Here is a 24,106-nt window from a genome sequence, read left to right as displayed (position 1 = left end):
TCGCGGCAGAGGGACTGCGTGGGGCTGAACAGCGTTTTCCAGAGCCGGAAAGGGGAGAGGGCAGCGTCCTCCCAGCCGCAGAGGGCGGACACGGGCGGCGGGGACTCCTTTGTCCAGCGGAGGGATTTTGGCCGTGCGACGAGGCTTGTGCCCGCTTCGGCAGCTCCCTCGCTTCCTAGGTGGACCTCGGTCCCCGCGGGCCGTGGGCCGGGACTCTGACCCCACCTGGGTCGCCGAGCGGCGTGGTTGTGCTCCTGTGGGACGGGTAAGGGGGGAGGGTTCTTACTGCCGTGGGCTCCGGGGAGGTCGGCGGGCTGGGCCCGGTCTGAGGGGAATTTTCAGTCAGAGTCCCATGCGCACCCAGCTCACCCTGCCCTGGTGCTGTCCTGAAGTCAAGCGCGTCCTGGAACCGTTCCTGTTCTTTCCCGCTACCCTGTTTGTTGAGCACCTACTATGTCAGGGATTAGGTAGCCTGTTAGAAAACAGTGTAGTAAGTTATTTCTCAGAACGTTTTAGAAGTCAACGTGCACGTTCTAGCACTGAGAGGCTTGGAGTACTGTGTACACAGCCGGTGTTAGGTGAGGGAGGGTCAGGGAGAATCCATGGGGCACGGCGAAGTAGGTGCCAGGAGTTTTATCAAAGTCATTACACAGCTTTGCTTTCTCTCAAAAATATTTATTGAGCACTTATTTGTGCACGACATGGTAGGTGAGCAAACCCAGGGTTCCTTGCCGTTCTTTTCAGTCTGGTGGCAGAAGTAGTCATTAAACAAATCACGAAGTAATGTGCACAGGTAACCACAACGGGTACTACTAACAAGAGAAACGGATTTGGACTAATGAGGAGATCAGGGAAGGTTTCTTTGAAGAAGCATTGTCAGGGATCCAAAGGTAAATATAAGAGCTAATTAGGGAAAGCCTAGTCCTCACAAAAATTCTATAAACCAGATGTGATTAGAGTTGAAGATATTGAGACCTCAGTAAGGTCAGGTAGCTTCCCTAGGTTACTGCAAGTTAAGTGGTAACCCGGAATTTAGATTCAGGTAAGAATAGAGTCTTCTATATATTCCTTGGGCCATTTGGTTTAGGAGAGGTGAAGTATTACAGTACAACGATTTTAGGAAATAGTAGTCACAAACTTGAAAGCATGCAGAACTCAGGCAGGTGTCTAAGTTGAATAAAGTAAAGGCAGAAAGTAGGGCATGGTGGAGACTAGTAAAACTGGAAGTTACATTCCAGTGGATGAAGGGAGCAGCCATTAGTTCCAGCCTCTTGTTTCATGCAGGAATATGGATAGAGTTGTGCCAGGTCTTTTGACTGTTAAAAGTTAACAAATAGTCTTCCTTTTTTTTGCGGGGGGTTATCACATTTAAATATTTGGGAAATACATTTACCTGTCTTCCCCACTAAAATGTTAGCTTAATAGGATTTAAAAAAAACACTGTGTCCAGAATTTAGAACAGTGCCTCTCATGTAGCAGGCAGTCAGCCAACCTCATCTCTCTGTGGAGCCTGAACCTTTCCACCCAGGTGTGACAGGTTTCAAAGCATTTTTTTTTACATTTATTTTCTTATTTTTTTCCACCAGCCTCTCTACTGGCTTCTTACTTGCTTCTTAGATGATTGCTGCGATAAAAGACACGAGACATTATCCCAGGGAACTATTTGGGTGTATCTTCCCTTTGTACCTTCTCACCCACTTCATATGTTCCTCTTCTCAGTTTTTGGCATCATATCTTGGTTCCATTTATGTATCTATCCTGTTTTATATTTAAGCAGTGTTTTCTTGTTTTGGTTCTGATCTAGAACTTTAGAGAATTGACATTGGACCCATCACCAAAACCAGGTGTTCTGCCCTTAAACTGAGCCCCAGCCTCTGCAACTGTAGGCTGCTCGCTGTTGCTTCGTGTCAGGGGAAATGCTTAAGAAGGCTTCCTTTTTGTAAGAAACGAATCACCTGGGATTAATCCAGAAGAAAGGGCTCCTTCCTAGACATTGGAACTTTTTACTCTATCACATGTACTTAAGCAAGACAAAATCTCAAGTCTCTGTGGAAAAGTTCCATCCTAACATTAAAGCTTCTCTTGGAGTAAAGGGCACGCAAGCTTGTTCTTCATTATCACCTTGGTGATAATGACATAGCAGGTGTTAGGTGAGGCAGGGTCAGGGAGAATCCATGGGACACATAGTAGGTGCCAGAAGTAGTATCAGTCATTGCACCATTTACTTTTTTCTCAGAAAAATTATTGAACACTTATTTGTGCATGATGTGGTGGTAGGTGATGAGCAAACCCAGGATTCCTTGCCATTCTTTCCAGCCTGATGGCAGAAGTAGTCATTAACCAAATAAAATGGGAAGTAATGTGCAGAGATAACTATGACAGGTACTACCAATAAGAAAAACAGGGATCCTCCTTGGTGGAAGATCATAAGAGTTTCAGGAACTGTCATATTTGGTGGCCTCTTAGTAACATACTTTTATGTATAGTTTTATTTATTTACTTTTGGTACTGGGAATCAAACTCAGGACCTTGTGCTTGCAAGGCAGGTGCTGTGCCACTGTGCTAAATCACTTGTCCTCTATAGTTTTAATGGGAAATTTCAAACATTAAGAAATGGAATTAAGTGGGGCAGGGGATTTAGCTCAGTGGTTCCGCCCCCTGCCTTGCAAGCACAAGGACCCAAGTTCGATCCCTAGTACCAAAAAAAAAACAAAAAACAAAACCAGAATTAAGGGCCAGGGATTTAGCTCAGTGGTTCCGCCACCTGCTTTGCAAGTGTAAAGTCCTGAGTTTGATCCTTGGCACCCCGAAAAGGAATTAACTCCTGTTCCTGACTTCCAGCTTTAACAGTTAGCAACTCATGGCCAGTCTTGTCTTCCCTATAACTCTACCCGCACCCTTGGCCACAGTTTTATTTGGAGCAAATCTCAAGCATCAGATTTAACTACCAGAATGTATTAAACAGTAGTTCAGCATCATCATAAACCTTCCTTGACTACAACAACAATTCTTTAATACTTAAAAAAAAACCAGCTTATTTGATTGATGGTCTGCAAAGGGAAAAAAAGGGTCATAGATGCAGGGCAGGTAAAAAGAACATATGTCCTTCATGCTTACTAATTAGGTGTTTACATTTAGTTTAGCATGCAAGTTTCTGCCTTGGGAGTAGATTGTTGGAAAAGTATTCCATACAGATCAATAAATAAAGCAGGTCAAGACATTATCCTGTGAGTTAATTCAAACCAAGAAGCACTATCTTACTATGATCCCAAAAGAGCATCCACGCCAGTGTTTCTTTGGTAAAATATCCATCATCACAGCTGTCATTTTAGAAGTAGCCCTAGAGCGCCTTTTCCTTTGACGTCCCTCTGTCCATGGTGCTGATCTCTTTGGCAGCCAAATAGCTAACCTGGTTTTGGAATTTAGTGTAGGTTTACCATAAAGATGAACGTAACTATGTATTAAATAGTTGTAAGAAGCATTATCTATACCTTTCTAACTTAAAACCCCCCAAAAATCCAAATGGGAAAATTGTCTACTAATATCAGTTGTCTCTCAATTCTTTTATGTGCTGAAAGTCCAATTAATTTAAGAATTGAAAAATAGAAGTGCAAAGGTTGTGTATATGTTAGACAGTTTCAATATTTTAAATATTTCTTGGCCAAGGTATAATTAATTGCAATGATTTTTCATTTCTCACATTAAGAATCTTTGGCTCACTAATAATGGTCAGATTGCTGTCAGAATAAACGATAAAATATCCCAGTTCCTTTGACCCTATGGAGTGATACAATAATGAAAAAGACTCAGCGTGCCTTCACTGGGTGTGCGTGTATGTGTGTGTGTGTTGCTAAGGATCAAACCTAGGACTTTGTGCATAGTAGGCCAGCAGTGCACTGCTAAGTTACACCCTTCACTTCAAAGTTTAGTAATATGAATATTTAGTACTATACTCAACTTTTTGTTGCCTACTTCTTTATAATGCATTATGCTAGGTACCAATGGTTTAAATAGATATATAAGACTTCTTAAATATTAAGTGTTAGCAGTAAAATGGAGAAAATTAGCCAGCATTGTCATTGTCATACATTAGAATAAATATGGTAGAGGTACGCATGAAGATCTGTGACAGCACCTCTAGCTATCAGAAATAGTTCTTCAGAATCTTGAAGGATGCTTAGCAGGAAGGGGAAAGAGAAAGATGTTCCAAAAACATGATGTAAGTGATATTTTTGTGTAACAGTCTGAGGTTGAGTGTGTTGAGAACTTAGTATGAGTGAAGAAGGTGGTGGAAGATGAAGTTGTACACACAGATTAGAGAAAATTTGGGCATTCTGCTAGGGGTTTGGACTTACAATGAAGGCAATGGAAAGTATTGTTCATTTGTTTGGTACTGGGGATCAAACTTGGGGCCTTGCACTTGCAAGGAAGGCGGTGGTATCACTGAGCTAAATCTTTGGCCTTTCTCTAGTGTGAGAAACTAAAAGTGTAAATAAGGATCAGAATGTATAATTAATAACGTGAAATAGGAAGAAAAGGTCTAAAGGGGTAGGGGAAATGAAGGTAGGGGAAAGGAAATAAGGGAAAGGAAAAATATGAGAAAAGGAAAAAATGGAAACAAAGTCTTTGTAGATAGGGAGGGGTGGAGGGGTTGAAGGGAAGGCAGGGAAATGGGGAAAAATTATAACCAAGATACACTGTGTAAAGGTGCAAGATCTCAGTCATGGCTGTAACTGTATTGTGTACCTAAAATGTACCAGTAAACAACGAAAAAAAAAGTATTGTTCATTGCCATAGGAAGACAAGGCTAATCTCTGTCTTTGGGAAAAAAGTTCTTCCTGTATAGACTCCTGGGGTAGAATCACTATAGAAATAGTATGCTAAGAGAGTCCTTGAAATACATGGAGGTTTTGGTAAGATAATTGTTAGGGCCTATTAATTTTTTTCATCTACCCATTGCATTCATCTAAAGCTAATTATATTTCTGGTAGTGTACTGAGTATTGAAGACACAGTAATAAGACCTAATATAAGGTACTTATATTCTAGTGGACATTGGGGAAAAAGGCACATAGTATGAAAGCAAATACACAAGAAAATTTCAAGTTGTAAATGCAAAGATGAAATCTGATAAGGTGACGGGACATATTGTAAATGGACAGTAATTACTTTAGAAAGTTTTATCAGGAAAGCTTTCTAAGGTTTGGTATTTGAGCTGGAATCTGAGGATAAGGAGCCATATATGTGGAGAGTTTGTGGAAGAACATTCCTAGAAAGGAAAAAAGTGTAATAAAGGCCTCAATGTAGAAAACTGAAAACTGTCCTGCAGTGTGAAAGAGACCACCGCAGCTGGAACATAATAAGAGGAAAGATGGGACTACAGTAAATTTCATGGTCAGGTAGTGGCTGGACCATGTGGAAATGGGCCTCGGGTAGGGGCTTGTAATTGATTCTCAAGTTGGGCACACAAAGATTTTAAGCTAGAAAGTAAAATAATCTGTTTTGTACTTTAACAGAAATACTTTGGATAATATTGAGATTGGATTTGAGGGATACAAGAGTAAAGGAAGAGTAACTTCTTATAGGCCTATTAATTTAGTTCTGGCAAAAGATGATGATGGCTTACACATGGCTGTGCAATAGAGGTAGAGATAAGTGAATGTTTTCTGCATGTTTTAGATGTAGAATTGTCAGGACTTATACCAGTTTTTTTTTTTTGTTTTTTGAGACAGGGTCTCACTGTATTTGAGACTGACCTGGAACTCACTCTGTAGCCTAGGCTGGTCTTGAACTCAAAGCAATCCTCCTGCCTCAGCCTCCCAAGTGCTGGGATTACAGGCATGTGCCACCACACCTGGCTATATACCAGTTTGTTGATGGAGTATAAGAGAAATGGAGAAATTGAGGTTCAAGTCTGTGACCCACCCCCTCTTAACTGTTGGCCAATGACTGAAATGTGTAGGAAGGATAGTCAACTTCTTTTGAATTGACCAAACTTCTCTTTCTCTTTTTGATGAACACATGGGTTTATTTGAGAGGCTAAGTATCAATCCTGTGATTCAGATCTTTATATTGGAACTGTAGTTTCCCTCTTATTAACACTGTCAGGTAGGGCCAGGTAGCCCTTCACATTGTCTGGTTTGTTTGTGGGTCAGGGATACAGCTATGTCTTTGTATACATGGCTGATTGTGTGAGTTATCTCTGGAGTTTGGGTAAGCCTTAGAGAGTAGGTACTTTACCTAAACTAGTGTTCTGAGAATGGACTGGAGGTTTTTTTTCCAAAGTGCGATGTGATTGCCAGTTTTCTGTGGTTGCAGAGAGCATAAAGTTACTACTGGAGCTGCTATCTACTAGCCTGCCATAAGGACAGTCTGCTTGAGAAGGGGTCCATTCTCCAGAAGAGAACAGGGTGAAAAACAGAGAAGGCACTAGACAATTATGAAATGATTTGAGCCTTGCACATCCAAGTCAGAACTGTGCTCTCTTTTTTTAGACAGTTAAGTTCCCTTACCGTAAGCCACTTTGAATTTAATTTCTGCTACTTGCAACCCAAAGAATTCTGTATAATATACTGCATAAGCATTTGAATATTATCTCTGTTGACTTAGAAACTATCATCTTATGTTTTACAGATGAGGAGATGAAGGCACACGTAATTTTCATGAACTTACTGGGTTGTCCATGAAAAGAGCTAGGATTGGGCATGAGGTTCATCTGAAATCTAAAGAAGAAGGTACTTAACAAAATACTGTAAAAATTATTTTGAGGTTTGGTTTCTCCAAGGAGCACATTGCCTATGATTTAAAGTCTCATCTAGAGGCACTATGTCTCAGTTGCTTGGTTCCAGAATTGATTTAGTAACTTGTTATTTATAGTTTGAACTTGCAGTTTATGGTTTTTTGATAATTTTGTTTTCCTGCCATTTTGCTAATGCAGCTTTCTGAGCAAATATTGCCCATAATTTAAATCTGCCACAGTAATGAAACGTACACATGTACTTCCTCAGAACAATCCACACCTCTGATCAATTGCATGTATAAAGTATAGTGTTTACAGAAAATAGGTGGCAATTAGTATTTTGGAAATTATCTGGGAAATACAACGAGCTGCCACTTCAGAGTGGAAGCATGGCAAGAACCAGCAAAGTGACAAATCCCCTTGGAGCTGGAAATGAGTGGGGCTGGGAGTGGGGGCTGCTGAGTATACAGTGGGGGTTGCCTCATGTGGTCTTAGACTTTTCACAACCTCTTCCTTTTCTTGCCAACACTCAGAAACAATATTTTGGTAGAGATATGAAATAGCTGTTTGACAGCACCTATTATAGAACAACCTTTAAAAAATACTTGGACCTTAGTCTAGGCACAGGTATACACCTGTAACACTGCGGCAGTTGTTATATTATGAATGTTTTTCTCTACTAGTTGGTAAACAGCTCCATTTTGAGCCCTCTGAATGATGCTTCATTGTTACCCTTCCCTGAAAAGTCCTTAGCTCTTCAGGATCCAGTGATCAAAATGTTGAAGCTTCAATCCTGATCCAATGCTAAGTCCAGGGGCCATTCTGATTGTTGAGTATTGGGCATATCAACCTTCGGAGCATCAGTGACCATAGCACAAAGCAGAAACATGAGGAAGGGCATCCTGGAAAGAGTCAGAAGAAGAAACAGCAACTAATTTATGTCCCTGGCTGCACATTGGCAACACCACTGGGAGCTTTTACAGAATGCATTTAGTTGGAAAACACCCGCATAGATTTGGGGTGAAGCCCAGTTGTTAGAATCTGTCCATCTGTCACCCATCCATCCATCCATAATCCATCCATATATCTATAATCTATCAATCAAAAGTTCCATGGGTGATTTTAATATGGCCCTGAGATCCACTAACTTAAATTTTCTAAGCTTCAGCTTTCCACGTAATGAGTGGCAGTGCCCATGTCATGGAATTTAATGGAATAATATACTTAAGGCTTTAATCACAGAGTATGGGACGTAACCTCATGAAAGCAGTTTTATTTTTTAAAATTACATATGTGACAAGTAAATTGATCCTAGGGATCAACATTTCAAATATATAGAAATGGAATAAAAAGCAATGAAAGGTATTCATGTTCCCTCACATGCACAGAGGTAAACCCTGCTAAGTTCCTATGTGAATCCTTCCAGAAACTTACCTTTGTCTTTATTTACAAAAATGTACATATTCACTTGTCTTTAAGATAAACATAATAATGTATGTCATGTAGTGGCTTTGTTCTTTTTGCCTAATAATAGGTCTATATATCTCAGAGCTCTCTAAACAACAGTAAATACTTTGTTACTTAACAACTGCATCTATTATATGAATAATGGATGCATCGTAACCAATTTAAGTACTGCCTATATTGATGGGCATTTTGGGAGTTTCCAGATTTTCATTTTTCAATAAAATCTGTAGTGAACACTTCGGTGTATGTATCTTTGTGCCCATGGGTGAGTTTTCCTGTAGACTATTCTTAACATTGCTATATCTGGGTCAGATGTTAAATTCTGACAGAATTTTCTCCAAATGTTTGTGCCAATTTACATTTTTAACGATGAAGGAGAATGCCTGCTTTCTACTTCTTTTATTTTCCACATTTTTTGGCAGTATTTTTGTTTTAGAGCACAAATATGAAAAAAGTAAGCAATATAGAAAGGTATAACATGAAAAATAGAATCTTCTCTCATTCTACTTCCTAGAATAATCTACTTTTAACCATTTATATTTTTAATGATTCTGGTTATTACTTTCATAACTTAATGTGTCTTTTATAGCTCATAGCTGGATAGCAGGATTAAACACCAGCTGACAGTGAATGTATGGTTTGCATTTCCCTGACGACTAACAGTATTGAGCACCTTTTCATGTGCTTATTGGAAAATGAAGTTTCAAGTGTTTTGTCATTTTAAAAATAGGAAAAAAATTTAAAATAGGGCTTGGTGACTTTTATTGGATTTATGCAAACTACTTTTTGTGTATGGAGTAAGGTACAGGCGGAGATTCTTTAATGTTTTCCCCTATGTGGATATCAGATAGTTCCAGAATTACCTGTCCAGAAGTCTTTTCTTCATTTTATTGGCTTGGCACCTTTGTTGAAAGTAGATACATTGATATCTGTACAGAATTGAATCCTTTATGTTGTTCTGTTCCACTGATCTGCTTCTATCCTTACTTTGAGTCTTTGTCATTTAATTGGAGATTACTGAGGTACTTTGTTGACTCTTTCTATATATCCCAGTTTCTTTAAGTGAGTCTTTTTGAGTAGCAGCAGGGGATAGAAGCAAACAAGGAAGCAAGCTGTCTGACAGAGAGAAAACCAACTCACAAAGCCATCAGAAGAAGCAGCCCTGCTTTTACATGTACTGTTGTTTCCTTCCACTGATTAATGGTTGTCAGGTGAAAGAGTAAGACAATGTGAATTTGATCACCATTTTCTACCTAAATTATGGCCGCAGCAGTGAAAGATAACCTAGGACTGCAACAGTCAAGAATTTCCAGAGCTCCCAGTTTCAGCCTAATGCCTTGAGTTTATACCCTAAGCCCATTGCTCAATTTCATACTGTGTGCACTGTTCAAAACCTCCAAAGCTGCTCTCTGGACCTTTTGCTAGGGAGGAACTATTGAGACTATTCACTACTCTATCTTTGCTGTGATCACTCTGCTTACTTTATTTGCTTTTCTAAGTATCAAGACCCTCTTTATTAACCTGCTATGGCTGCCATAACATATAACCTCAGACTGGCTGGCATAAACAAGAAACTTTTATCTTTTTACAGTTCTGGAGGCTAGAAGCCTAAGAGCAAGGTGTGTTGTCAGTGTAACAAGGTATTGGTATAAGGTACCAGCCTGTGATACTATTGAGAGGTGGTGGAACCTTTAGGATGTGTGGCCTAGGGGAAGGAAGGTAGGTCATTTGGGGGTGTGCCCTTGAAAGGAATACAGAGACCTTGGCTGCTCCCCCCACTGCCAGCTTTCTTGCCACCACGAGTTTAACAAGTTTTGCTTTATCAGGCTCTTCCTGCAATGATGCTTTGCTTTACCACAGGCCTAAAAACAATGGAGCCAAGTGGCTATGGGTTAAAACCTCTAAAACTGTGAGCCCAAACAATCTTTCCTACTTTTAAGATGACATTCTCAGGTATTTTGTCACAGCAGTGGAAAATCTAACACTCTCCCTCTCCCACAAATATCTGTGTCCAGATTTCCTTTTCTTAGAAGGATATCAGTTATAGTGGATTGCCTCCTTAATGATCTTATCTCTAAATATAGTCACATTCTGAGGTACTAGGGTTAGAACTTCAAAATGAGAATTTTGAGGGGGGACACAGTTTAGCCCCAAATGTCTTCTGTGTAGTCAGAAATGCCCTGACCCCATTTGATCACAGCTGAACTCTGCATGAACCCGGCTAAACTGCAGCTGTGAATTTGGGTCATCTCACCCCTGTGGTTCCAGAATATGCAGCCCTCCTCTCTCTTCTTCCCAAGTCTTTTCCTGCCCAGGCCCTTACTGAACACACAACTTCATTTTATAACTATTAACACAAACACTCACAACATCCAGACCTTTTACCAAATATTTATAAATCTGTTTTTATTTTTATCTAAAAAATTATTTATTTTTGGTACATGGGATTAAACTCAGGACCTTGCACTTGCCAGGCTGGCATGGTGCCACTGAGCTACATCCCCGACCCTAAATCTATTTTTAATATGGTTCTCTCATTTAGATTTACTTCCCAATTTGATGCGTAAGAGTTATGAGATTTTTTACCATTATATTTTCTGTTTTCTACTTATCCCACTTTTTGTTCTTTGCCCTCTTTTCTCCTTTTCATGAATACAGTTGCATTGATTGACTTTCCTTGGTTCGTTTTTTTCATATTGGGCTTTGGAAGTTACAGATCCTGTTCTACTCTTCAGTGATTCCTGTAACATTTTAACACATTAAAAAATCATTACTAAATTAGAGCAGAAATATGAAAAAACCAACAAGCAATACAGAAAGGCATAATATGAAAAATAGAATCTTCTCTCATTCCACTTCCTAGAATAATCTACTTTTGACTATTTATATTTTTAATGATTCTGGTATTACTTCCATAACTTAAGTAATTATTCTAAATTTTTACCATTTAATTTATCATATTACATAGACTATATTTACTGATGATCTATTTGGAAAGTTAAAGAATGGTTTTACTTAAAGTCTTACTCCCCAGATTTTCAGCTATTCTATTATTTGTAGTTATTTAACCAGTTACTCCTACATATTAAATATGATCTTTTTTGTTTGTTTTTTTAAGACAGGGTCTCGCTTTGTAGTATACGCTGGCCTTGAGCTCATAACAGTCCTTCTGCTTCAGCTTCCCAAATTCTGGAATTACAGGCATGTGCCACTATGCCAAGTTCTAAATATGATCTTTAAAATTTTTAATTTCTTGTTTCATTAGCTTTAGACAATATCTCTTGGTACCTTTAAACATGTGGAAATTAGTACTCCTATGTTTTTCTTCATGTTTTCTACTTCAGGTGCTCACAATGTCTACACTTGAAAGGGTTATGAGATTTACATTTCAATAGGTTTGAAACAAATTGAAAATGAATAGACAATACATATATATATATATATCATGAACATTTTTTGTATGGTCAAATAATGTAGTTTGATATGTAGAAAAAATTTGAGCTCTGTTGCTAAAGTTTTATGCATGAAGGTCAGTGTTTCAGGACATCAAAGTGAAATGGATTTAAAAAAATTCATCAAATCTGTTGCTCAAATCACTCCACACTTTAGTTGGCTTTATTTTCTTATAAAGCAAGCAAGCCTGCCTGCCTCCCTCCCTCCCTCCGTCAATCCATCCCCCCTCCCTCCTTTCTTCCCTCCCTCCTCTCTCCCTTTCTCTCTCTTCTCTGTTGCCCTCCCTTCCTCCTGGTATTTTGTATTGACCTTTCCTTTTTTCTTTTTTTCCCTAGTTAAACCAAGAAGCATGTCTTCATGATTTATTTAAGATTAACCAGATTTATTTTTCTTTTCTTTATTTTTTGATTAACATGTACTAATTATATATAATGGGGTTCATTGTGATATTTCAACACATGCATATGTGTGCATTGGTAATTAGCATTTCCTTGTCATTATTTCTTTATGTTTGGGGCTTATGAGCTCATCTCTTCTAAAAAATAAATAATAGGCTCTTATGAACTATAGTCATCCTGCTGTGCTATGAAACACCAGAACTCTTTCCTTCAATTTAATTGTGTTATTTAGATCTTCCCCCAAAGCCTGAGACACTGACAGGAGGGCTTTTGGAAAGTGATTGCATTATGGAGGCTTGTAGCTGACTTGCTGTTTGGAGGTAGGGTCTGGTCAGAGGAGGTGGGTCATTGAGGGTGTGGCCTGGAAGGGTCTCTCCCTCTTCAGCTCCTCCCTTCACTCTGCTTATCCACCATGACCTGAGCAGCCTCTCTGTCACACCCCTCTGCCATTCCTTGGCACGATCTAAAATAAATCTCTTTTCCTCTAAGTTGTAGGTATTGAGTATTCTCACCCAGCAACAAGGACATTGACTAAGACAACCCTTTTCCCCCATTTCCAGCCTCTACTAACCACTGTTCTATGTTTAGGTAGATTTATTTTTGAGCTTCCACATAGGGTAGAGAGCAAGGGGCATTTGTTTTTCTGTGTGTGGCTTACTTCACTTAACATAATAAACTTCTGGCTCATGTAATAAATTACAGGATTTTCTTATTTATGAGGCTAAATAGTATTCAGTTGTGTCTGTTTACTACATTTTCTTTGTCCATTCATTGTGGACATCTAGATTAATTCCACATTTTAGCTATTTAGTATCTGCAATAAACTCAGGAGCGTCACAGTTTCTAAATCTTTTCTTTGCTGAATACTGTCTTTCTGTTTAAAGACATTTACTACCTGCTTAGATAATAAACTAGTTGCTTTCTAGACCTACATTGTCAATGTTCTAGAGCCTCCTTCCCTTGTATTCCTAGAATACCTCCATTGTATTGTATCTTCAGTGTAATGTTTTCTTCTTTTTTGACTTTTTTTTTAAAGAATGAAAGCATGTGAAGTCAATTTTCTGAATCTTTGTCTGAAAATAAATTTTATTACATTGTATATATAGTTTGGCTAGCTCTAGTTTTTTATATCGGGAAAAATTTCCTCTCATTTTTGTGTTATTTTATCCCCTCCATTACCTCTGTTCCTTCTTGTGGAGCTATTAGTGGGCATATGGTAGAGTCTCTGTATATATTCTCTATTTCTCTGAACTTTGCCTCAGACTTTTCTTCTTTTTGTCCTTTTGTGATTCATTTGGGACTATCTCAGCTTGATCTTTCAGATAGTAGATTCAGACTTTTCTATTTTGCTATACTATGTATTGAGATGTCTGTTAAATTATAGTGAACATAGCAAAAATCATCTTATCACAGTGATAATGCATGCATGCCCACATTTATAGCAGCACAATTCAAAATAGCTAAAGGTTAGAAGCAGCCTATATGTCCATCAACAGATGAATGGATAAAGAAATGTATTTACACACAGTGGAGTACTGTTGTGCCATAAAAAGGATAAATGTGAGTCATTTGTAGGAAAATGGATGAATCTTGAGACAAATGTTAAGTCAAATCAAACAGAAGGTTAATATCACATGGTTTCTCTAGTAGGAGAGACATAAAATACAAATAATTCAAAGAGCAACATAAAAGAGACATATTAAAAACACAGGTGGATTCTGTAGGGATGGGAAGAGGATCCAGGGAAGGAGGGAGAGCAGGGGTGGGAGTTTTAGGGGGAGTAAAAATCCTTAAGATGTGATGTGCATGTGAATCAAACCCTGAAGCTGAGTGTAATTAATATATACACACATATATACTGATAAAAAATTAACCCCAAAGAAACAAATAATGTAATTTTTCTTAACATTATTTTATACATAGTTATGATTGTAAAGAATGTCAGAAAGTATGAATTATATAATTTTTGAAAATTTCTTCTGCTTCCTCAATTATTTTTTCTTCCTCAACTATTCCCTCCCTTCCTCTCTACCTCCCTCCTTCCCTTCCTTCCTTCTCCCCCTCCCTTCTTTCTGTCCTTTCTTTTGTCCCAGGGCTGGAGATTGAACCTAGGGTCTTCATACAGAGCTACATTCCCAGCCTTTAAATATTGTTTTTGAGACATGGTCTCACTAAGTTGCCTGTCTGGGCTTGGACTTGCCATCCTCCTGCCTCAGTCTCCCATTGTGCTGGGATTAAAGGTAACCACACCTAACTTAATTTTGAGGGAGTTATTTTTTCTCCTCATGAGCTTGGTACTTTTCTTCATCAGTTCAGTTAGAACCAGAAGTCTGGACTTAATGTAATTTCCCCTCAGATCTCTGTAGACTTTGTTTTTCTCTGTCTTCTGATACTCAGTGTTGTTAAGAAGTCTGATGGGATGATTTTTTTTTTCTCAGTGAATGACCATATTTACACTTTTCATTTCTTAGATCTTTCAGGTTTTCATTTTGCCAGTTGAAACATAAGCACATCTTCAAGAATCACCAAATATTTGGGAAATGATATTATTAAAAGGAGACAATAGTTTGAACACACACACACACACACACACACACACACACACACACACACACACACACCCAACACAGAAAAGAGGAAAGCAGAAAATTTGGAAAAGACTTTAAGTGTAACTTATATTTTGAGACTTACTGGACAAGAAATTAACATTTTACAAAGCATTTTACAAACTGATAAGGAGGGACCATTAAAGATCCTAAGATATGCATGACAATATAAAAAACTCCAGGCTGATCAAGTCATTGAAAATAAAATCTGTGCTGGTTTGTCCTAGCATGCAGTATAAAAGGTCAGCAAAAAGGAAAGAAGAGAATATGACGGAAGAATTAAGACATGTGAAGAATAGTCTGGAAGTATCTTGAATATCATTTAATCAGTGATTCCAAATTAGTGAGGCAAAACAATTTTGAACTCAAATGAAATGTCCCAACTTTCCTTTTGTACTTATGATCTATGAACATGCTTCCTGATTTGTTTTGATATTAGTGATAGCCTTCAGTGTATTATTTTGGGATATAGTTTTATCTTACTTCAATAAAAAATACTAGTCCATAGCTTTTTATATTTCAGAGACTGAACTTAAAAATATGTTTTCAGTACTGAGAATTGAACCTATGCTAAACATCTGAGCTACATCCCAGACTTTTTATTTTAATTTTGCAGCAAAGTCTCACCAAGTTGCTCAGACTAGCTCAGGGATAGAGCACCTGTGGGTTTGTTCCCCTGGAGCGAAAAATTAAGAATTCTGAAACTAATCTATATGTATCCTAACAAGGAAATGTACTGTGGATGACAGACAAGTTTTTCATTGCTAGAAAAAAAAACCATGAAAAAAGTTAGAATAAATTCAGTGATACTGGATTGGAATTGCAGCTACCAGTATGAACTCATGGTTTTAAATATAAGTGAATATATGCAGAAAGAAGTATGTAAGTGTGTCTCTGCCTCTAAACTTCTAAATCTTTTTCTCTCCTGCTCTCTTGCTCTTTGGCTCTGTCCTCTACAGGGACCATGAGTACTGGAGTCTCAGTAACAACGAGAACACCTGGTGGTATTTCTTGGGGTCTGAGAACCATCCTCCAATAAAAGAAACTAGGGCTTCCTGGAGAAATGGTTGACTTCAGGATAAGGGTAGGAAAGCACAATGAATCTGGAATATCTTCTGCTTGAAATAGAGGAAGCGCTCAAATGACGCAGACATGTCAAAATGATTCAGGAGCCTCCCAACAGCCAGATCTAGGACAGTTTGATCATCAGGATAAATAATGACAATATTAGATTATAATTTGTAGAATAAAACAGGAATCCATGCGCTCATAGAGATTTAAATAAAACATGGATAAATAAACGAGGAAAGGAAACATTTTGCTTACAGTAGAATTCCAATTAGTAAGTGCAGAAGCCACAAAGGAATTAGAAAAATCACCATTCGGCAATCACCATAAGAATGATTGTTTCAGGAAAATATCTTCAATGAATGTTAAAGTCAGTAAGTAAATATATGAGAAGAAACAGAACATTTACATAATCTCAGAGGATCTCCCAAGAGGAAATTTATTATTTACAAGAGGAAATACATCAGCTTTCCAGTGGAGAAATTTGTCACACATTATTTTAACCTGATTATCATGTCTTCTTTTCTGCCCTGGAATGTAAGTCCCACGAGCACAGGAATTTATTTCTGTTTTATTAACTCTAGTAGCTTCTACATCTAGAATAATGACAGGCACACAGTAGGTGCTCAACAATTATTTTTAGACTGAATATTCCTAATCTTAGCTTCATTAATTGTATTGCTTATATACTAGTATTCTTACATTTATTCACTTGACCTTTTATAGGCTAAGAAAATTACATGATTGTTTACAATCATCATATTTTGGTCTAATTCTCCAGGAGTTTCTTTTTTCTTTTCTTTATTTTGCTGTAGCATTTTGAGGGCATAATATTTGGTATAAACACATTTATGATGGTTAGATCTTTATATAGTTTATATTTTTGTCATTATGATAAAAAAGTCTCTTCTCTTTGCTTAGTTTATTTCCATCTTCCTTCTCCTCTTCTCTCTTTTTTCTTCCTTCTCATTCTCTCTCTTTTTTAAATGCTGAGGATGGAACCCAGAGCCTCATCACATGCTGAGCTACACCCTCAGCACTTTCTTCTTTTAGTTAAGCTAATAATAACATGGTTCAATTCTAATATACACATAAACATCTATATATACTTACACATACCTTTCATTCAGTCCCTGTTCTTTGACTTCAGCCATGTTTTTCTAAGACTGAGTCCTCATCTACCTTCTTGTTCATGACGTCTAACAGAGACACGGTTGTTTGGGAATGCTTTCTCTTAGCCAAATGGAATGATTTTCTCTTTTCCATCTTTCAGATGACTACTTCACTACATGAAAGTCCACTCATTTTCTCAGGTAGAGTTAGTTGCCCCATCCAGCATGTACATACATTAGTATATGTTTCCAGAAGAATTTTTACTATTCAGATGGTTTTAAAAAATGATTTCTTTAATATAGATGTGTCATTTTTCTGCACTTTGGACTTCCTGAGGGTAAGGATGTTAATGGTAATCTTTAATCTGTCTTCTTACAGAATGATAGTTTTTTTAAAAAAAAGTTTTGTTTTTAATTCACACATAATAATCATACATATTTATTGGGTAAAGTGTGACATTTTGATATGTGTTTACATTGCGTTATGACCAAAGCAGAGTATTAAACGTACCTATTATCTCAGACATTTCTTGTTTCTCTGGAGTGAGAACACTCAAAATCTTTTCTTCTAGTAATTTTGTAATATACAGCATAATATTGCTAACTATATTAACTGTATTGTGCCATAGAACAAAGGAACTAATTCTATCTAAGTGCAACTTTTTACCCATTGCCTAGTCTCTCCCCTTGACCCTCACATTTTCAGCCTCTGGTAGCCACTGTTCTGTGCTATTCTTCTATGATGGCGACACACACTGCAGTGGGCTGTTTATATCATTGAGAGCTCTGAAAGGTTCACCATCATTGTTTTAATAGAATTGGCTTTGTTAGATTCCACAAATGAGAGAGATCATGCAGTTTTTGTCTTTATGTGCTGGGGCTATTTCACTTAACACAATATGTTCCTGGTTTATTTTGTGAAGTTACAAATGACAGTATCTCATCCTTATGGCTAAATAATATTCCACTAGATCCTATATTTATATAGATCACATATATTCATATATATAGTATTTTTATCCATTCATCTGTTTATGGATGCTTAGGTTGATTTCATATTTTTATTGTGAATAATGTAATAAACATGAGAGGACAAATGTCTCTTTACTTTGCTCATTCTTTTCCTTTTGGATAAATAACCACAGTGAGATTTCTGGATCATGTGGTACTTCTATTTTTAATTGTTTTCGAGGAACTGCCATACTGTTTCTCATAATGCCTATAGTAATTTACATTCGATTATTCAAGTTTTCATTGTATGATACAATTATAACAGGACTTGCTATTTTTTTTTCTTATTGAGTTTATTGGTACATTTTAGGCATACAGTACAGTTACATTCAATATTGGGATCTTGTACCTTTACATGACAGGTCTTGGTTCTCATTTTTTCCCCTTGTCCCTGCCCTCCCTTCACCCCCTTCTCTCCTCTCCCTTTACAAACACTTTATTTCCATTTTTTCATTTTCTCATATTTTTTCTTTTCCCTTATTACCTTTCCCTTGCCTTTCCCACTTTCCCTACACCTTTAGCCCTTTCCTTCCTATTTCACATTGTCAATTATCTCATAGGACTTGCTATTTCTTTTTATCATCTGAAAAAGAAAACATGCCTCCTTCAGCATTAGTGAGCAGTGCAGATCTTTTAGGAGATTTAGTAGGGAAGTGCTACAGTTTGGGTAAATGCCTCCCAAAAGCTTGGTCAGAAGCCCACAGCGCTACTGGGAGGCAGTGGGACCTCCAGGAGGTGAGGGCCAGTAGGAGGAAGTAGGTTGCTTCTAGGGGTATATGCCTGAGAACTATTGGGACTCTGACCTCTCTTTTCTTTCCCTCTCTTTGCTTTCCAGCTGCCCTTTGGTGAAAAGGTCACCTCTGCCACTCACCCCCATGATGATAACACTCTGTTGCCACAGACCCAAAACAACAGGGCCAAAAGGCCATGGACTGAGAACTCCGAAACCACAAGCCCAAGTAAAACTTTCCTCATTTGGTTATCTCAGGCATTTTGTCAGAGTAACAGAAAGTCACCTAGCATAAGAAGCAGTGGAGAGTTTACAGTATGCCATTTCAAAAATAATTTTACAAGGTATCTTGTTGACCAAACCTAGTATTCTGGGCTTCCACCACCTCTTACTCATCTTCTCTGACAATAATAAACTCCCCTGTTGTGCTAAGCTGGATTTCTTCTGGCATTCATACCTAAAGTTGAAAACTGATATTTATTAATGCTGCCTTCCTGTTTGCCAGAGTCACAGGTAGAGTCCACCAAAAAGAAAATGTATACATGATATATAGGTCAGGAAAAGAAAAGCTTGTATAAATATTTCAACATTAAATTTATTGAGACATGGTGAGATTAATGCAAGTTACCTTTGGCCCCTACAGGTACAAGGAGTGCTCAGAGTGGTGGCCATTAGCTTCCAGACATTTATTAGTATGGCAGATTGCTGAAGTGTGTATACATTTTTTTGGTGGACTCTGTTTAAGGATAATGATTGCTCGCTATTAGCAAAATAAAAACATCTTCCAGTTACCACCTTCTTCAGAGAGAGGTCAGGGTTACAAATAATGACTTTTTGGGGAGTTACATTTGTCTCTTTGGTGACTTGTCATAGTGTACAGTGTTTTCAGGAGAGCTTATATCCCCTGGCTCATGGATCCTCAGAAAAACCCCTTGAGGTACTATTAATCTTAAAACAACAACAAAACCAACCAACCAAATAAACAAATAAAAAAATGCCAATCCCTCGAAGCTTCAATGTTAAGGGATTTGTCTTAAACCACTTCCACATGCGTGGGAAAGGCAGTGTTAGCCTCAGCAAAGGCAACATTTTGAGTTCTGTTTCAGCATATTTTATCCTCTTGTTAGTGTGCACACATTTCTTAGGCTATAAAACCCTAATGTGCTAACATATCACCTCCTTTTATTTTTAGAATCCAGCCTAACTTCTATAGGTATTTCTAAGTACTCGTCTGCTTTTGAACTTACTGAGTGTGGTACTTGATGCAAAAAATTTGTTGTGGTATTCACAATTTTTTTAATACTCCACATAACATGCAATCTAGAACATGTTGGTTTCAATTGCCTTGTAACTTGCTACCCTTTCCAGCAAAAACAATTTGTATTCTACCTGTTGTCTTTGGTTGTCATTATGACTTCTGGAACCAATTAATGACAAATACAAAGGTGCCACTGTATTTTGAATCTTGTTATGCTGGAGGGAAGGATGTAATATTAGTCATTCAATCTAAACCCCCTCTTCTCAAGGTTTTCTTGATCAGTTCTGCTTAATCTCCATCAGTTGTCTCTCTCTCCTTGAGTCTGTGTTCTGGAGGCTCACCCAGTTTCCCAGAACTGATCTAGTCTCCTCTGGCATCCACTAAGATGGCCCATGCTTATTGTTTCCCAAGTTTATGTTCTCATCTTTGGTAGAGTGCAGTGTCTGCTCAGATCCACCAGTCCTTCCTCAACCCTCCCTGGTTCCTTCTTGGTTTAAGGTAAAGGCAGAGAGGAGTGGGAAACTTCACATAGTCTCTTGAATCCACTGGGTGTTGAAAGTCTCTGATTTTCCCAGTTTAGGCTGACAACTACTATTTATCTTCTGTCATGGTTGCCTGAGGCTGGTGATAATGAAATGGTGGCGACAGGCCTGGGATATGAGTGGTTTACTGGGACACTTGCTGCCATCCTAGAATTTGTCCCAAATAATGGGCAGGGCATACATTTTATTTACTTTTGGTTTCCCATAGTGCCCTGGGAGTTCTGTCTTCCATTTCTGTTTTTGTGGTAGACAGTTGAAGACCCCTTCCTTCAGGAAAAATCCAATAAGTGTTGTTTTCTCTCAGGCTCTACAATCTCCTCTCTCTGTTTAGTGGAGCTTTATCACCCCAGAAAGCAGGAGAGTATGATGCCTCACCCTCTAAATATGCAATTGGCAGCCTAAACTAGATGGTGAGATTTTCAGGGTCTTGGCTATTAATATCCCAAGCCTAGACTTTGAAGATTCAGAAACCTTTTCTCTAAAATGATCTCCTCTGAATTTCAAAAGTATATTTTAAACTAAAAAGCCTTTATTCTTGCATTTCTGCTTTAACGTTTCAACCCTGAGGGCATGGGTGTAGAAAGCATTCATTACTCCCAGTGGAAGCCAGAGGTACCAAGGAGAGACGCATGGATTAAAATGAGAAAATACTACCTAAAGGGTACAGTGTGGCATCTGCCCACTGTCCAGAATCCTGGTTTTCCTTCACTTCCCCAACTCTCTACCAAAGGCTGCAAACCCTTTCACATTTCAAGCTAGAGAGTCATTTATGGGCTGTGGTGGAGACTCAAGGCAGGTGTAGGGGAACATAAGAAGGAGTCTTGGTGGGGTTGATGACAGATAGTTCATGGCTTTTTATCTTGGAACTACATTTATGTGATTTGGAAAAACTCATTTATCCTTTTTGCATTTCTTTGCGCTTGGAAGGTTCTGATTCTCATCCAGGTTTCCACCATGCACTGGCCAATGAGGCCAAGTACAAGTTGTGTGGGCTGTCCAAGGTCTCCATTCTCCCATCTGCAAAGTAGGCTGAGTGCCCACCTAGCTCTTCCAGCAGGTGTTTGTGGAGGATAAAATTAGCAAATATTTGAGACTTTTCACATTGTAATATGCAATATCAACTGACTGGAATCATACAGATTTCCAGGCAAAACTATGGCAACAGTAAAAAACAGACAACACAAAAACCAATGATTACCAGGGTTAGGAGCTGTGGGGTGTGTAGGGATAAATTTGTAGAACTCAGAGGATTTGTATTGCAGTGACTACTCTGTGTGATAGTCCAGTGGTGCCTATCTGATATTATCCACATGTCCAAACCTAGAGCTCAAAATACCCAGAATGAACCCAGTGTAAACTATGCACTCTAGTGACAACTGTGAGTCAATGTGGGTCCATCAGTGGTGATAACGACCAGTCTGGTGGATGATGTCGATTATGGGAGAGGCTCTGCATGTGTGGGGACAGAGGCTACCTGGGAAATCTGCACCTGCTTTTCAATTTTACATAAACCTAAAACTGCTCTAAAAATAGTTTTAAAAAAGGTAATGAACAGATGGAAATGGGTGAATGAAGGTTTGGGACTTACTTTCTCCTTCTGTCTTGTCCTTCCAGGGCTTCCTGAAGGCAGTGAAGCTTACTGTTAATGAAGATGTTCTGATAACTGGTCACTCACCAGCTTTCTCCTGGGACAGTGAGTGAGCTTCCTCAGGTGAAATGGGTGAGTGCTAATCCAGAAGTTAACAGCAGAGGGCAGTGTGTGTCCACAGATGATAGGATTCTTCTGCAGTTTCCAGCAAGCTCCAAAGATGCAGTAGCCAGTGATTATGATAAAATGCACGTGGCTCCCACAGTTATGGGGATCTGGCAGTGAGGCTCAGGATGGCTATGCTTTTGATCTGTATATTAAGATTTATATAAAGATCATCATTTTGAAAGAACACATGTATGCACATGGTCAAAGAAGTTAGAAGTGTACAAGCATCTATAACAGACTCCTTGTAGTAGCTGCACAATGTGGCCCACCTTTTACCTCTTCACATACTAAACTGTGCACTGCCCTCAGCCAATGCTTAGCTTTGCTTCTGAGGTTCCCCTGCCCTGGAAGTCTGTTTGCTCAGATAAGGTTCATTCTGCCCCGCTCTTCCAATCTTTGCTCAGAGGTCCTGTCTGACCTTCATTAATATTTCAACTCCCCACATCACTCCCTACCTTCATTTGAAAGGCATCTGAAACATAGCAATATCTGTTATTATCCTTATTCTCTGGAGTATGTATCTTTCTTGCTCAATCTAGTATACTTTGTAATTAGAAAGAAGTCTCTTATCTGGAATGCAAGCTTCATGTGGACAGAAACCCCTTCCCTCTATTTTATACCATTATTGCCCAGAACAATCCTAGCCGATAACAGTAGGGTCTCAATAAATATTTGTCAAGTGAAGCTATATCACAGCTCTACTTATCAGCCACAATGACCCTTGTGAGAATATGATGGATGGATTGGCATATTTTATTAGCTCATGATCTGGGACTTGGCAGTTTGAGCTGGGCTCATCTGTTTGACACTTCTTGTCTAGGCCAGGTTTGGCTGATCTCAGTAGGACTGGTTCATACCTCTCTGTTTAGCTGCCAGGTTGTCTGAAGCACCTTCATTTTCCTTCATGGGGCTTCACCCTCATCCTGAAACAGGCTAGCTTAGACTGATTCACATGGTGGCCTCAGGCTTTCAAGCACAATAAGAGGGGCAATTCTCAATGTCCAAGTGCTTTGTTACTTTGGCTGTCACTCCATTGGCCTAAGCCAGTCTTATGACCCAGATTCATGAAGGGAAGAGATGTTAAGTTGTATTGCAAAGAGGGGATGCATACAAGGAGGAAAAGAATTCCAGGTCCACATCTTTTGCAATATTTCACAATAAATATGATTCAGGTATACTATGCAAACTATCTGAGATAGATAACTTGTGAAGAAAAAAAAGGTTTTTTTAGTTCACAGTTGTGGCAAATCAAAGTGCAAGACTAGGTGGCCCTGTTGGTCCATTGACGAGGGCCTAGTGGCCATGGTGTCCACATGGTAGGAGCATGTGTGGGAGGAAGCCTCACATTGCTAGACAGAATCAGGGAGAGAGAGGAACCAGGCTTGCTTGTTCCTGACAACCACCTGTAAGAGCGCAAGGGTTGCATGAGAAATTTGTTAATATTCCAGTAGCCCAAAGACCTCCCACTATGCTCTTTGAGATTCCACAGGACCTTCCAATATTACCACCCTGGGACCAGGCCCCCAAAACATAGACCCTTGGGGGATACCCAAGCCATTTCAAACCCGTAATAGGTACCTGTTTTCTCACTCTGTTATGAGATGTATATTACCACATTAAAAGACCTTCACCAATTAGATAGGTAAAAAGTGGTATCTTACTTGCGTGGAGATTTAAAAGACATTCCTGTGTTTTGTAGGTGGCAAAAGGTATAGCCTAGTATCAGAAAGGCAGGATTTCACTTGGCTTGCCATTCCTCCTTGCTGTGGGCATTGTGGCCACCCTGTCCTTGACTTGAGGCTAGGCCTCAAGTTCTGGCTGATGATGTATTAGCAAGTGTTGAGTACCTTCGCCCTCACCATGAAAATATGTCTAGATGAGTGTGCTGGAGAATGAGAGACACTTAGAACAGAGCTGAGACAGGCCATTCTCCTGGCAGAAGGTAGTTCATATGTGCTAACAGCAAA

General features: G+C 38.8%; 1 protein-coding gene across 2 annotated transcripts in view; it reads left to right on the top strand.

The window, feature by feature from the left end:
* Positions 1-6: 6 nt before the first annotated feature.
* The window catches only part of Hs3st4 (heparan sulfate-glucosamine 3-sulfotransferase 4), a 718,708-nt gene continuing 694,608 nt past the window's right edge, over positions 7-24,106 (top strand). The window contains exons 1-4 of one of the 2 annotated variants that reach the window (XM_033758604.1): positions 7-265; positions 6,633-6,733; positions 18,689-18,812; positions 21,998-22,103. The gene's annotated coding sequence lies outside the window, so the exon portion shown is untranslated. The remainder of the gene's footprint in view (positions 266-6,632; positions 6,734-18,688; positions 18,813-21,997; positions 22,104-24,106) is intronic. The other variant, XM_033758605.1, reaches the window with a different exon arrangement.

This window comes from Fukomys damarensis, unplaced genomic scaffold, assembly GCF_012274545.1.
Source record: "Fukomys damarensis isolate Sample0158 unplaced genomic scaffold, DMR_v1.0_HiC HiC_scaffold_34, whole genome shotgun sequence".
Taxonomy (NCBI): domain Eukaryota; kingdom Metazoa; phylum Chordata; class Mammalia; order Rodentia; family Bathyergidae; genus Fukomys; species Fukomys damarensis.
Note: the sequence above shows the minus strand (reverse complement) of the source record. Positions and strands in the feature narration are given on the sequence as shown.